We start from the raw sequence: 12,500 nt of genomic DNA on the forward strand, positions 1-12,500 counted from the left end.
GGCTCTGCCACCCTTAATTGTTGTGACTTTAGGCAAGTCACTTACCTTCTTTGAGCCTCAAATTCTCCATCTACAAAATTCATAGATTTTTTGGGGGTAAGATGCAGTGTGGTACTCATATGGCATCTAGCTTGGAGCTTGACAAATTGTTAACGCTCAAACGAAGCTACAGTTATGATAAAATCATTCCTATGATAATCCTTAAGGTTCATGACTCTGTAAAGAAGCGTTTTCCATGAAGGACCCAGGAGTTGGCCACCTGCCATGTGCCACAAGTCAACCGAGATCTGGCTTCCCAGTGTTGCCAAAAGCTGGCCTCCTTCCTGGGAGACAGTGTGGCTCAGTGAAGAGAGCACAGGCCCTGGAGTCTGTCAAAAATGGAGTCTAATCCCAGCCATGCCCTTAATGGCTGTGGACTTAGGTCTAAAACTAGATCTCTACTCTTCAGTTTCCACATCTGGGATGAGGACCAGGGACCATACTACCCCACCCACAAGGTACATGTGGGTAGAGTGACACAGCACATGCCAAGTGCCCATCACTGTGCCTGGCATGCAGGGGGGACATGATGCATGCTGACTCCCTCACATTTCTTTCAGTTGTCAGTTCTCCCCGATTTCATTCAAGTAAAAGCCAGATGCTCTCACAACACAATGAACTGGGTTCCCCCAGCAGGAGGGCGCAGGAATGGTACAGTTGGCTTTAAAAAGATGACTAAATTACCCAACAATGGAAAATTCATACAATAAACCTATCCCACAAATTTTTTACTTGGTTTTAAGACCCTGCTGTGCCTGCACTCCACTACCCCCTTGAACACGGGGGTTTGTGGTGCTCGCTCACACAGGGAAAATTGGCAGACCCCTCTCCCCTACCCAGAGCTGCTTCTTGTGCCCTCTGCCTGAGGATGGCAGTGTCACAAGAGCAAGGGAGCTGCACAATGCCCAGAGATTTATGAAATACGCATCTGAAAAAGAGAACGCTGTGCAGAGAGTGGTCATGTGGGCAGGCCTGGTGCATGGGAGCAATTAGAGCTGGTTTGCAACAACTCAGTGCTGTTCTATTCAATTGCTTAAAGAATTGCCATAGCAACAGCAGCCACACATGTAAAGTGGCAGCAAGATGGAGCAAACACTTGAAAAAGACTCTCTCTTGTTAACCCTCCTCCCCTCCCAAAAATGAATAAAGGCCCATTTTGTTTCTCTAAAACAGGCTTCCAGTCAATGTCCACACCTCATGCCCAAGTAGGTGACTAGATGCCCATCTTTCTTCTTCTTCTTTTTTTTTTTGTGTGCTAATAACGAGAAAGGCAGCTACCTTTTAATGAGCTCCTACTATGTCCTGGGCCCCTGGACTGATGAAGCTGCACTTGATAATTACATCAGCTGACATCTATTAAGTACAAACTACACCCTCATCGGGGATGTGAGACACCCTGGACACTGTTCCCACCTGCAAAGAGCTTGAAGTCTAGTGAGAGGGACCCATAAGCAAATTTACTATGAGAGGGGAAGGCATCTGAGCCAAGTCTTGAATGAACACTTAGTAGGCACTCAGTATGTGCTAGGGATACCAAGATAAGTAAGAAATTCTCTCTTCCTTAAACAAGCTCATGGTTTAATTGGGGGGGAAACATAGAGATAAGCATTAATACGAGGCCACATCTAACTGCTAACATATGGAGGTAGGAGACCACATTCAGTAATTTACCTGACAAAACAAAAGAGATTTCAGGAGGGATGTTTGGGGAGGGTTGAGCATTTAGGAAGTAACCCCTTCTATCACTCGATGGCTAGGTCTGTTAGCCATATTACGCATGGATGATATTATAACCCCCTTGTGTGTTACAGTAACAGGAGGCTAATCCTCAACTGCATGCCTCGTGCTCTGCTCAGCACTCAATCGTCCTCATCCTGTTGAGGCCTCCTCCTTGCAAGAAGCATGAGAAGCGTTATTTCTCACTCCATGTGTATGATAAGATGTGGAACCGAAGCTCAAACAGTTGTGACTTGTTTTTCGGGTCATACAGCTAAGAAGTTACAGAGTTGGAGATCTGAATCCAAGTCATCCTGATTAAAAAACCTGTGTGTTTATTTGGTATGCTGAATAGATTCAGATGGATAGGTCAGCAACCAAAAAGTTCACAACTTATTCCTAGAACATTAGAATTAAAACAGAAAGACACCTCAAACTGTAAAATTGACCTACTTGTAATGAAAAGCAGAATTAGTAAAAAAAAAAAAAAAAAAGAAAGAAAGAAAGAAAAAACGAAACTTAAAAGACTGGCAATTAATGACCTTGCAGAAGAGCTCTCTCAATGCCAGAGGTGTTTGGTGGCTCAGAGCAAAGGGCTCTGCAACTCTGCTACTTTGACCTGGGAAGAAGAACTTGACTCAAGGGTCAGAGTTCAGAATGAACTTACCTGGAAGTATTTCAACATATTACAAACACAGAGAAGCCACCCGGGTCTGCTCTTTAGCATCAACAGCACAGCTGATGACCATTAGAACACTTTCAGGCCAGAAGCTGGAGTTTCTAAGAGGTGGTAACAGCAGGGGACCTGGAAACAACAGAATTGGGCCTTTGTGCTTGTTGAAACAGCATGATGATAGAAAGGGTGATCTGAATATGTAGTCTGAGAGAAAAAGAATGAAGGATCTGGTAGCATCTTGGAGATGAAAAATACATGTAAACTGGCAATGAATGGTGCCTTTTATATAATTACTCAAGGGGGAACATTATTTCTTTCTGATTTCTATCTAAAAGAAACCACTTACGTGGGGGCTTCTTACAGTGATACTGAGATATGGAGAATTGGGTATACATATTTGGCAGTTAGTAGATATTCAATAAATAGTCTTCGAATAAATTGAAAGCATTCCCAAACAATATGCTTCAGCAAACACAATAAGAGGATTCAAAAACTCAATGATACCTGTGGGCTTGATGGTCTGGCTTATTTCAGGACTAAAACCTAGAGTGGATCTAGAAACAAAATTTGCAAACTCAAATACCTTCACCAATACATAAGGAATATAAATGAAAGATGGGAGCAGGTGTAAGACAACACTGAGTGGTGGCAAACAGTAGGCATACCCTGTCTCCAAATATCTGGAGAGATCCCAGAAAAGAAAAACTAAAACACACTTGACAACCAACATAATTAAAGTCTGGTTTTGTTGAATCTGGCCCATAGTCTGCTAGTTTTGACCTCTGATAGAGGTATGGATGGACTACATTTGTCTTCCCATCAAAATCCCTTCCACAAACGTCTCAAGACTGGCCACAGATGAAGGCTGGGCAGTAATGGTTGAAGGCTCTGCCTCCAGAGAGAGCCGTCATTCTGTCCTGCTGACCACACATTTGTACCTTCGTGGTCTTTCAGATGAGCAGATGGTGTAGGCACTCTCATTATGGAAGCTGAGGAGCATAACCAAATGCTTCTTTCCAACTTAGCTACCTTGTAGGAGAAGACAGATGGACTCCAACCCAATCTGTTCCACACCTGGAAAGCAGGAGAATTACTCTTTTAATTTAATAACTGAAAATGGGAAGAGGACAGGGAATAGACAGGCACTGCATCTCCCTTGCTAGGCACTTCATATATACTGGTTCACTAACTTCTCTGAACCACTCTGGGAAATAGGCTCAGTCACTCTGTTTTACAGATAATAATACTGAAGCTCAGAAAAGGGGGAGAAACATTCAAGGTGGCACTGAATGAACACCAGAGCCAGGATCTGAACTCAGGCAAGCCCTTCTTCTACGTACACCTTCCATTTCTACAGAGAGGCTGTAGAGGTTGGTGTAGGAACCCAGCCCAGCAGAGATGCCCTCTTTAGAGAGACTGCTATGTAGAAAGAAGCTCTTTCCCCCCATTTCGGGACCTGCTGTTAGGTACGGCCTGACCTGCTGGGTTAAATATACCCTTGTTGGGGGAGGGGAAGGTGACTAAAGGAAGGAGCATAGCAAGAATCCCAGCCTCCTTTTTTGAGGGCATTCCTAAAATACGTGCTATCCATCTGAACTCCAAGGGAAAAGTCACTATTTGAGTTTGCCTCAATTACTTGTGTACTAAGTAGGTGGCAGACAAATGCCACAGGCCAGAGGGCAGAGAGAAGACTGCTTTAACTGGATCTTCCTCCCTGTGATCGATAACTCGCTGAACAATAATTAGCCAGCATTATGACTCTTCTTTATAGGAGCCACAGGGGGAAAAAAATTAAGAACACACTCCAAACACAGGACAAAGGCAGACCATGGAGAGTCCACTTCCTCCTGACAAATGGGTAAATTCCCCAGCATTAGGTCAAAGAAAACCACAAACCTTCCAGGTTCACCCAGCTGGTGCTCTCTACCACTCTCTGTCCAAGCCTTCTCCGCTCTCCTCAACTGCTGCCCCTGTCCTTCTTTGGCCCCAACGACTGCCCAACACAAACACACATACTTCTCTGTGTGGATGTCACCGACAATACCACAGCCATCAGCTGGATTCCCCTACCCCTCACGATCTTCCTTTACCTGGATCCTCGCCCCTTCCCTTCTCTACTGATACTCAGACAGGCAGAGGGCCAGTTCTCTGCTCTGAGACCAATCCACCCACCCTGCTTTGCCAAACCCCTTCTTTCTCAGGCCCTGGTTCTGTCAAATACCCTTACCTCCCCTTGCTCTTTCTCATCAGCATTTCAATGTGCTCAAGTTTCTTCCAATGTTAAAACAACAAACACCACCTCCTGCAAACTTTCCCTCATCCTTATAAAACCATCTACTATCATCATTCTGTCTCTCCACCTCCTACCAGCAAACTGCCCAGAGGACTTGTCTAATCTCACCCAAGATTCCTAAGACCTTCTCCTCGCTAACGGCCACAGGAGATTCTCTACCTTTATCTAGCTAACCTCTAGTGTCAGTGCCTAGACACTGCTTATTAATCACTCTCCTCCCTTGGCTTTAGTGTGTTATCCTAGGTCTTTATTCCCCTCTGGACGTATCTTCCCTGGCTCCTTTGCCAGCTTCCGTCTTTGGTATCCTCCTAAATACAGATTCTCTCATTTCTTTATACACTTTCCCTGGTTTATTACTTACCATCATATGCTGACATCTCTTAAATCTAGAGCTCCAACCTACCCCTCTCTCCTGATCTCATGGATTCATATTCAAAGCTGCCTAACTGAGGCATGTCTTGGACAGATGTCCACTGATGGGTCAAACTCAGCATGAATAAAATTGAACTCATCTTCCTTCCCAAACTGGTTCTTCCTTTCGCCCAGTGAATGGGAATAGCCCTAATGCCCAGTCACCTGGGTCAGTCTTATTTTACTTTTCTTTCTCCTTTCCATTCACTTGATTCATGGACTAGTGGATTCTACCCATCAAGTTGCTCAAGCCCACCCACTTCTCTCCATCCCTCAGTCGCCTTCCCCAGGCCACCATCACCTTTCCCCTGGATTACGGCAACAATCTCCTGGGGGGTTTCTGCCTCCAAGCTTGCTTTCCTTTAATCTTTTTTTTTTTCTCACACTACAACCACAGCTACCTTTTAAAAATACCTGCATATTCATGCCACTTCCTAGCTTTAAAAATTCTTCCATAGCTGCCCCACTGACATCAGGATTCATTTTAAACTTCCTGGCATGGCTTATAAGGTCCTCCCTGATCTGGTCCAAAACTACCTAAATTCCATCTCTTGCCATGCCCCTCCCTTGGGCCAGTGTTACTCCCTCTGCTTGGAGGATGCTTCCATCCTTCCTCTCCCTACTTAACTCTCACTTATTTCTCAAATCTTAGCTTGGCTATCACTTCCTGTGGGGCACCTTCATGAGCCTTGACTTCTGGTTGGGCGCCCCTCTTGGGGCCTCATACATCACCCACTACCTCCCCTCCGGAGCCCTCATTAAACTGTATTATAATTGCCTATTCGCTTGGTCTTCCCTGGTCTTTCTCATTCCGTGTTGCAACCCAGTGCCCAAGTTGATTACTAACACATAAGAAGGGCTATTTGTGGTTATGACAATCACTGAAGGAATGAATTAAACCTCAAAAAAAGATGCATTTGTTTAAAAAAAAATGTCCACACTGTAACAGTGGAAAGTCACAGGATTGTAGAAAAAACACCAGATTTGTGGTATGATCTAACCTTGATTTTGCAAATGACTTACTTCATGACCTGGGATTGATTGTTTAATGTCTTAGACTCTCAGTTCCTCATCTGTAAGACTGATGTTACCACCTCTCTCTCAGGTTGCTGTAAGTATTAAATGAGATGACATGTGAAAGTAACTGCCACCATGCAGGGTGCATTAACAGGCATCAGAAATGTTTTTTTAATTAAGGGAAAACTCTAATTATTCAAAAAGAACATTTTGAGGTGCATGAGAATAGAGCTGACTGGTAAGACACCTGACCAGCACTCCATCTACAATGACGAAAGAAAGCTAAGGCAGGAATCATGAACTCAACATCAAAGCTATTCAGTGCAAAGGAAAAGATTCCTCCAAAGACGTTAAATCAGAAGAACTAAATTTCCACACGTTATTCACAATACTTTCCTAGCAAGCCCCTAAGAAAGTGAAGCCATTTTTTTCTTGGGCAGCTGCTCTAGTATACTGTTTTTGCAGGAAACTAATATTGTTGACTTCTTCCAGGATTGGGGATTACTTGACACAAACTGAGATGAAGAGAAACATCTGCCCTTTATTGTTGGAGCCTGGTGGTGTGAAAAAAATCTCCACATAGTCCACTAGGTTTGAATTCTAGAAGTCATCCTAGACCACCCTTTCTAGCCAGCCCTTCATTTTTTGACTGACTTATTCTCTTAAATATCTCTCAGATTTGTGTTCTTTGCACCATCTCTACTGCTTTACAGCTTTGAGTTCAATTTTCCTCCCAGAACTGTTATAACAGACTTCTCACTGGTCTCTGCCTTGGTCTCATTTCCTTCCAAACAACTTTCTTGATGCCTCCAGAATGCAAGTATTCCTTGCTTAAGATCCTTAAGTGACTCCACTGACTACAGGACACCCAAACTTTCTGTGAAGATTTCAAAGAATTCCACAAACTGGCCTCTTACCAATTAGTGTCATCTTTCAAAGACACCCTATGATCCAGCCATGCAGAACAGCTTGAGTTTTGTTACTGCTGTTCCCTCTAAAAGATAATCTTGCTTTCTGGGAAGCTCCTTCAAGACCCATTTCAAGTGAGTATGTCCTCCTCTGGGAAGTCACTCTAAACCTATCCTGGCAGAGTTAATCGCATTTCCTTCTGGGCTGCTCTCCTATCACTTCCCTTTATTATGCTGCATTATGATTGTCTGTCTTGTTTTCCTATAGGCCTGTGAGTTCCCCTGTCAAGTAACAGATGATTGATATAGTACTTATTAAATGAATGAATGACAAAAATAATGTGTCACCCTCATCTTTGGCTGTAATGCCTAAGCTGGGTGGTATGAGCTCCTATAAAATGTCAATGAACTTGAGATAAACAACAGATATAATACTGCAAATATATTATAAAGGGATGTGATTTGCACAGAAAAAAAAATCTATGAGCTTGGGTCCTTCTTCCCCCCACTATGGTGATCCTTAACACCCAGCAACCTGTGGGTACCTAACAAATGTTGAATAATAATAATAGACCTCTTTATATTTATAGAATAACATTGTAAACATTTCATCACTTCCCTGTGGCTGAAAAAATTCTAAGTTTAACAACATCTGCCCAATAAAACAAAACCAAAATTTTGCTACTGAAAAGAGACAAGTGGTATAAAAACAAACCCTGGTAAACAGTGTATTTAGACAGCCAAAAGAATGGGAAAGATGGAAATTTTGTGCACCATGAAAGATAAAAAGGAACTAAAGTTCTCTTTCTCAGAAACAACTTAGGATGAAAATGGAAAAGAGGCCAAATATAACTCTTGACACTTCTTAGGTCTTCTAGCACATGCAGCCTGCAGTCTGGGACTGAAGTCACATTCATCTTCCCAATCACATCTACCCAGATGATAGGCTAATGCAGTGATCTGAAGCTATTTCTCTGTTCTGGGGTTTTAATTTTGGGGAAGAACTTATTAATTCAAACTGATAGAATCCAGGTCAGAAGTTAAGCAGATATGGGTTCAAATCCAGGCTCTCCATCTTACTACTGATTTTACCTATGGCAAAATCCAGTCTTGATTTTATCTTTTAACCCATAAAATTGGGATATTATCACTTATTCTGGAAGATGAGTTCACCCAAACAAAGCAGAGAGACAGCGAGAGTAAAAGATGAAAGAGCAGCCGAGGGCATAGATAACAGATTGGGAAAGCTCCAAAATATTTACACAGAAGTTTCCAGAATAAAAAACAAAAACAAAAACAAGCTCGGTTTGTAGTGGGAGCAGAGAGTAGACCCCAGAGAGCCCTGAGCAGCCCCACTGCCGCCCCGGCCGCAGAGGTCCCAGTCACCATCACTGCAGCCACAAGCAACGAGGCCGAGACCCAGCAGCCATCGGCTGCCCCCGCCCTCAGCACTGCCAACAACAAACCTGGCACCACGGGCTGTGGTGCAGGGAGTAGTGGCCCTGGGTGGCCTCATATCGGTGTTGCCTGCCTGTGGGGACAAGAAGGTCACTGCAATGAAGGTTTTGGGAACAATAAAATGGTTCAGTGTAAGAAACAGACATGGCTTCGTCAACAGGAGTTACCAAAGGACGTTATGTTTGTATGGCAGACTGCCGTAAGGAAGAACAACCCCAGGAAGCACCTTGTCATTGCTGGAGATGGAGAGATGGTGGAGTCTGATGATGCTGAAGGAGAAAAGGGTGCGCAGGCAGCAAGAGTGGGGAAAAGAATGAGGCATAAGAGAGTGCTCCCAGAGGCCAGACCCAACAGTGCTGATCCTATCACAGGCCACAGTTCCCACCTTACTACATGAGGCGACTCTATGGGTGTTGATCACAGTATCCCAACTCTCCTGTGCAGGAAGAAGTGATGGAGGGTGCTAACAACCAGGGGGGTGCAGGAGAACAAGGCAGACTAGTGAGACAGAATATATACTGGGGTTACAGACCACAATTCCATAGGCATCCTCTTTGCCACAGACAGCCTAGAGAGGACAGCAATGAAGAGGTAAAGAAAAATCAAGGAGATGAAACCTGAGGTCAGCAGCCAGCTCAATGTCAGTACCAATGCAAGTTCAATTACTGACACAGATGACCAGAAAACCCTAAACCACAACATGGCAAGGAGACAAAAGCAGCCAATCCACCAGCTGGGATCTTGTCTGCTCCTCAGGCTAAACAGGGCATGGCTGAGTAAATGCTAGCTTACCATCTCTATCGTTATCCAGTTTAGCCATTCAACAAGAAGAAATGAATATGAAATTACAGCAATAAGAAATCAACAAAAGACTGGAGCTAAAGACCTTAAATGCTTACTCTTTGCCCATTGGCCAGATAACCAGAACTATCTGCATTATCTATGTAGCATGGGGTTTTTATTACTTTTACCTAAAGATGTCTCTTTTTGACAAAGACAAATGTGTTTTTTTTTTAAAAAGCCTGGTTTTTCTCAATACACCTTTAAAGGTATTTAAATTGCTTCATATCTGGTCAAGTTGAGATTTTTAAGAACCTCATTTTTATTTTGTAATAAAAGTTTACAACTCGATTTTTTCAAAAAAGTTAACAAATATAAGCACCTGTTTAATAAAGGTCTTTAAAAAACAAAAACAAAAGAAACCCTAGGCATGGAAGACAAGTAATATTTGAAGGGATAATAGCTCAGAATATTCCAGATTTGAGGAAAGACATGAGTGCTCAATTGAAGGCACCGAGTATCAAACAGAATAAATAAAAATAAGCTGATCCCTGGATATGTTATAGTAAAATTGCAGAATATAAAGTGAAAGAAGTTCCTAGAGAGAAGATGGGTTTTTACAAAAGATAGACAACTGGATTAATAACATACTTTTCAACAATAAAAACAGATGAGAAAAGACAAATACTCAAAAAGCAGAAGTACACCAGTTAATGTACAGTTTCATACCCAGATAAACTATCCTTCAAGAGTCATAGCAAAGTAAAGGTATTTTCAAATATGGAAAGACAAAAGGGGTTTACCAATCCTCACTAAAAGAAATATTAAAGATGTAATTCAGAAAGAAGAAAAGTGAACCCACAGGAAAACATGGTGAACAATGATGTAGATAAACTGTAAAACTATAGTGTGTATTTTATTGTTAGTGTTCTTGTGTTCTTTTAAAAAATGAAATTAATACTTTAACATGATATGATTTGGATATGGTGGTGTCCAATGAGCATTCAAGTATATTAGAATCCTTATATTATTTAGAAAGAGAATAAAGATGCCAAATAATTTAGAATTGTTAATTTATGTCATTTCCATATATGTAGGCTTATTCTGTTTTTCAGTATTCTGGGCTAGACTCTCAAAAAAAATCTTCCTGGGGAAGCAAGATGTCTCTTTTCCATTTTGCAGACAGAGCCCTCCATAATATTTTACAAATACCTTGCCTCAAACTAAGCTCATGTTTTAACTTAGTCTGTAGAAGTGTATTTAGGATCCTCTCTCCCCCTCTGTGTTGGATTTCCCCCATCTGAGTCATTTTCCCTTTCCTATGACTTCTTTCATTTTTCACATTTGAACTTCAATTTTTTTTTTAAAGCTTCCCCAAAGCTTTACTTTTTTTCCCTTTCACCTTGTTATTTTGGCATAATTCCAGGTTTACAGAAAAGTTGCAAAAATAGTATGAAGAATTCCCATTTACTGTTAACATTTTACTACAATTCCTTTATCCTTCTCTTTCCCCTTGTGGGTGTATGTGTACACATATTATATAATATATACATTATATATGTGTTTTATCTACATAAATCTATATATCTTTTTCTATATGAAATGCTTTTTTGAACCATTTGAGAATAAATTTAGACATGATTTCTTTTTACCCCTAACATACTTAAATATAGTCAGTTCTGCTATAATGTGACATGTATGTCCCTAAAAATCACCATGTTTAGGGGCACAATGCTCCAAAACTTCATCAGTGACAGGTCAGAAATAAGACAGAAACCTAATAAAAATAGCACCATTTTATACATGTTCAATGGTGAAGAAGTACATAAATACTACAATAAATATGTCATTTTACCTTGAAAAGGACCTAAAGTTTGCTGTGGAAGTGGGTGTCAGAAGGATTGTAGCATCTGGGTAAACTGTGAAGTGATGCAAGGAGGATGGAAAATAGATCCTATTGTGGACAGAATGGCTCTGGCTCATAACACATGCAATGAACTGAGGTAACTAGCAGATGTTAGAGGTGGGTGCATGTATATGCTCTGTGTATTATACATCTTGGCTAATCTGGGTGCAGTTCTCTGCTTTCCCCTAGTATTTCTCATAGATGACATCATGCAGAGTCAAACATGAAATTCACATTATGCTCAAACTGCTACCTAATATATCATTGCATTAGAACAATCTTGGCATTGTTAAAACAGGCATTACAGTAAACTGATTGTATTTCCTAAAATCAAGAATGTTCTCTTACATAACTCCAGTATAATGATCAAAGTCAGGAAATTAACATTGATTCAATAAAAATCTAATCCACAGACTTCATTCAGAATCGACCAACTGTCCCAATAATTTCTTTTTGATCACAAATGAAAATCCTATATCATGCATTGTGTGCAATATCTTGTCTCTTAGTCTCCTTTAATCTAGAATAGTTCATAGGTCTTCCTTTGTTCTGAGACATTAACATTTTTGAAGAGTACAGGCCAGCTATTTTGTCCAATGTTCCTCAATTCAGGTCAAACTCTCTTGTCGCACCTCAAACTATCACTGTTGGCTAAAGCACTATTAATGCCTGAATCTTCCTGACTGTGATTCAAGTGTGGAGGTAGGGTCTGTGTCTTTTATGACAGCTTCCTTTCAAAAATCAAGTGAAATCTGCATTGGGAAACCTAGAAAATGGCAGTTACCTGACTGCCCTTAAATAAAAGTCCCTTTTTTTAAGAGAATTAAAAACTGAAAGACACACAGAAAAACTGTCCACCATAGAAAGTAATTGGCTTACCATACCAAAGTATAGGAAGTACTTGTCAGACAGTCATTTTTAGAAGTCTGACATTCAGACCAATATTTTAGGAAGGCTATTGTGATTGAGGGGAGTGAGGGAAGACTGGGGACTAATATTTTTTGAAAAATTACAATATGCTCATTATACACATTATGGTAATATGCATTTCATCCTTGTAAGAGCTCTCTGAAGTTGGCATTACTCTTTTAATTTTACAGATAAGGAAACTGGGCTAGGATATGAGCTTCTCTCTATATTGGTCTAAATCTTATATTCTTTCTCCCATATCTCACCATATCTTCTAAGAATTGCAAGTGTTCTCATGTGCATTCTTCAGCCAAAAAGGAACCAGTAAGGTTGTAGTTCAGGGCAGAGCATGAATCAAAGAAGCCTCATCTCAGACATGGATAAATA

The 12,500-nt window shown here is 41.2% G+C and overlaps 1 protein-coding gene and 1 pseudogene across 10 annotated transcripts in view; one reads left to right on the forward strand and one right to left on the reverse strand.

The window, feature by feature from the left end:
* The window catches only part of LOC130682779 (Y-box-binding protein 1-like), a 57,845-nt pseudogene extending 47,069 nt beyond the window's left edge, over positions 1-10,776 (forward strand).
* DENND1A (DENN domain containing 1A) overlaps positions 1-12,500 on the reverse strand; it is a 553,926-nt gene that overhangs the window by 114,450 nt on the left and 426,976 nt on the right. The gene's annotated exons all lie outside the window — the stretch shown is intronic.

This window comes from Manis pentadactyla, chromosome 3 (genome assembly GCF_030020395.1).
Source record: "Manis pentadactyla isolate mManPen7 chromosome 3, mManPen7.hap1, whole genome shotgun sequence".
Taxonomy (NCBI): Eukaryota; Metazoa; Chordata; class Mammalia; order Pholidota; family Manidae; genus Manis; species Manis pentadactyla.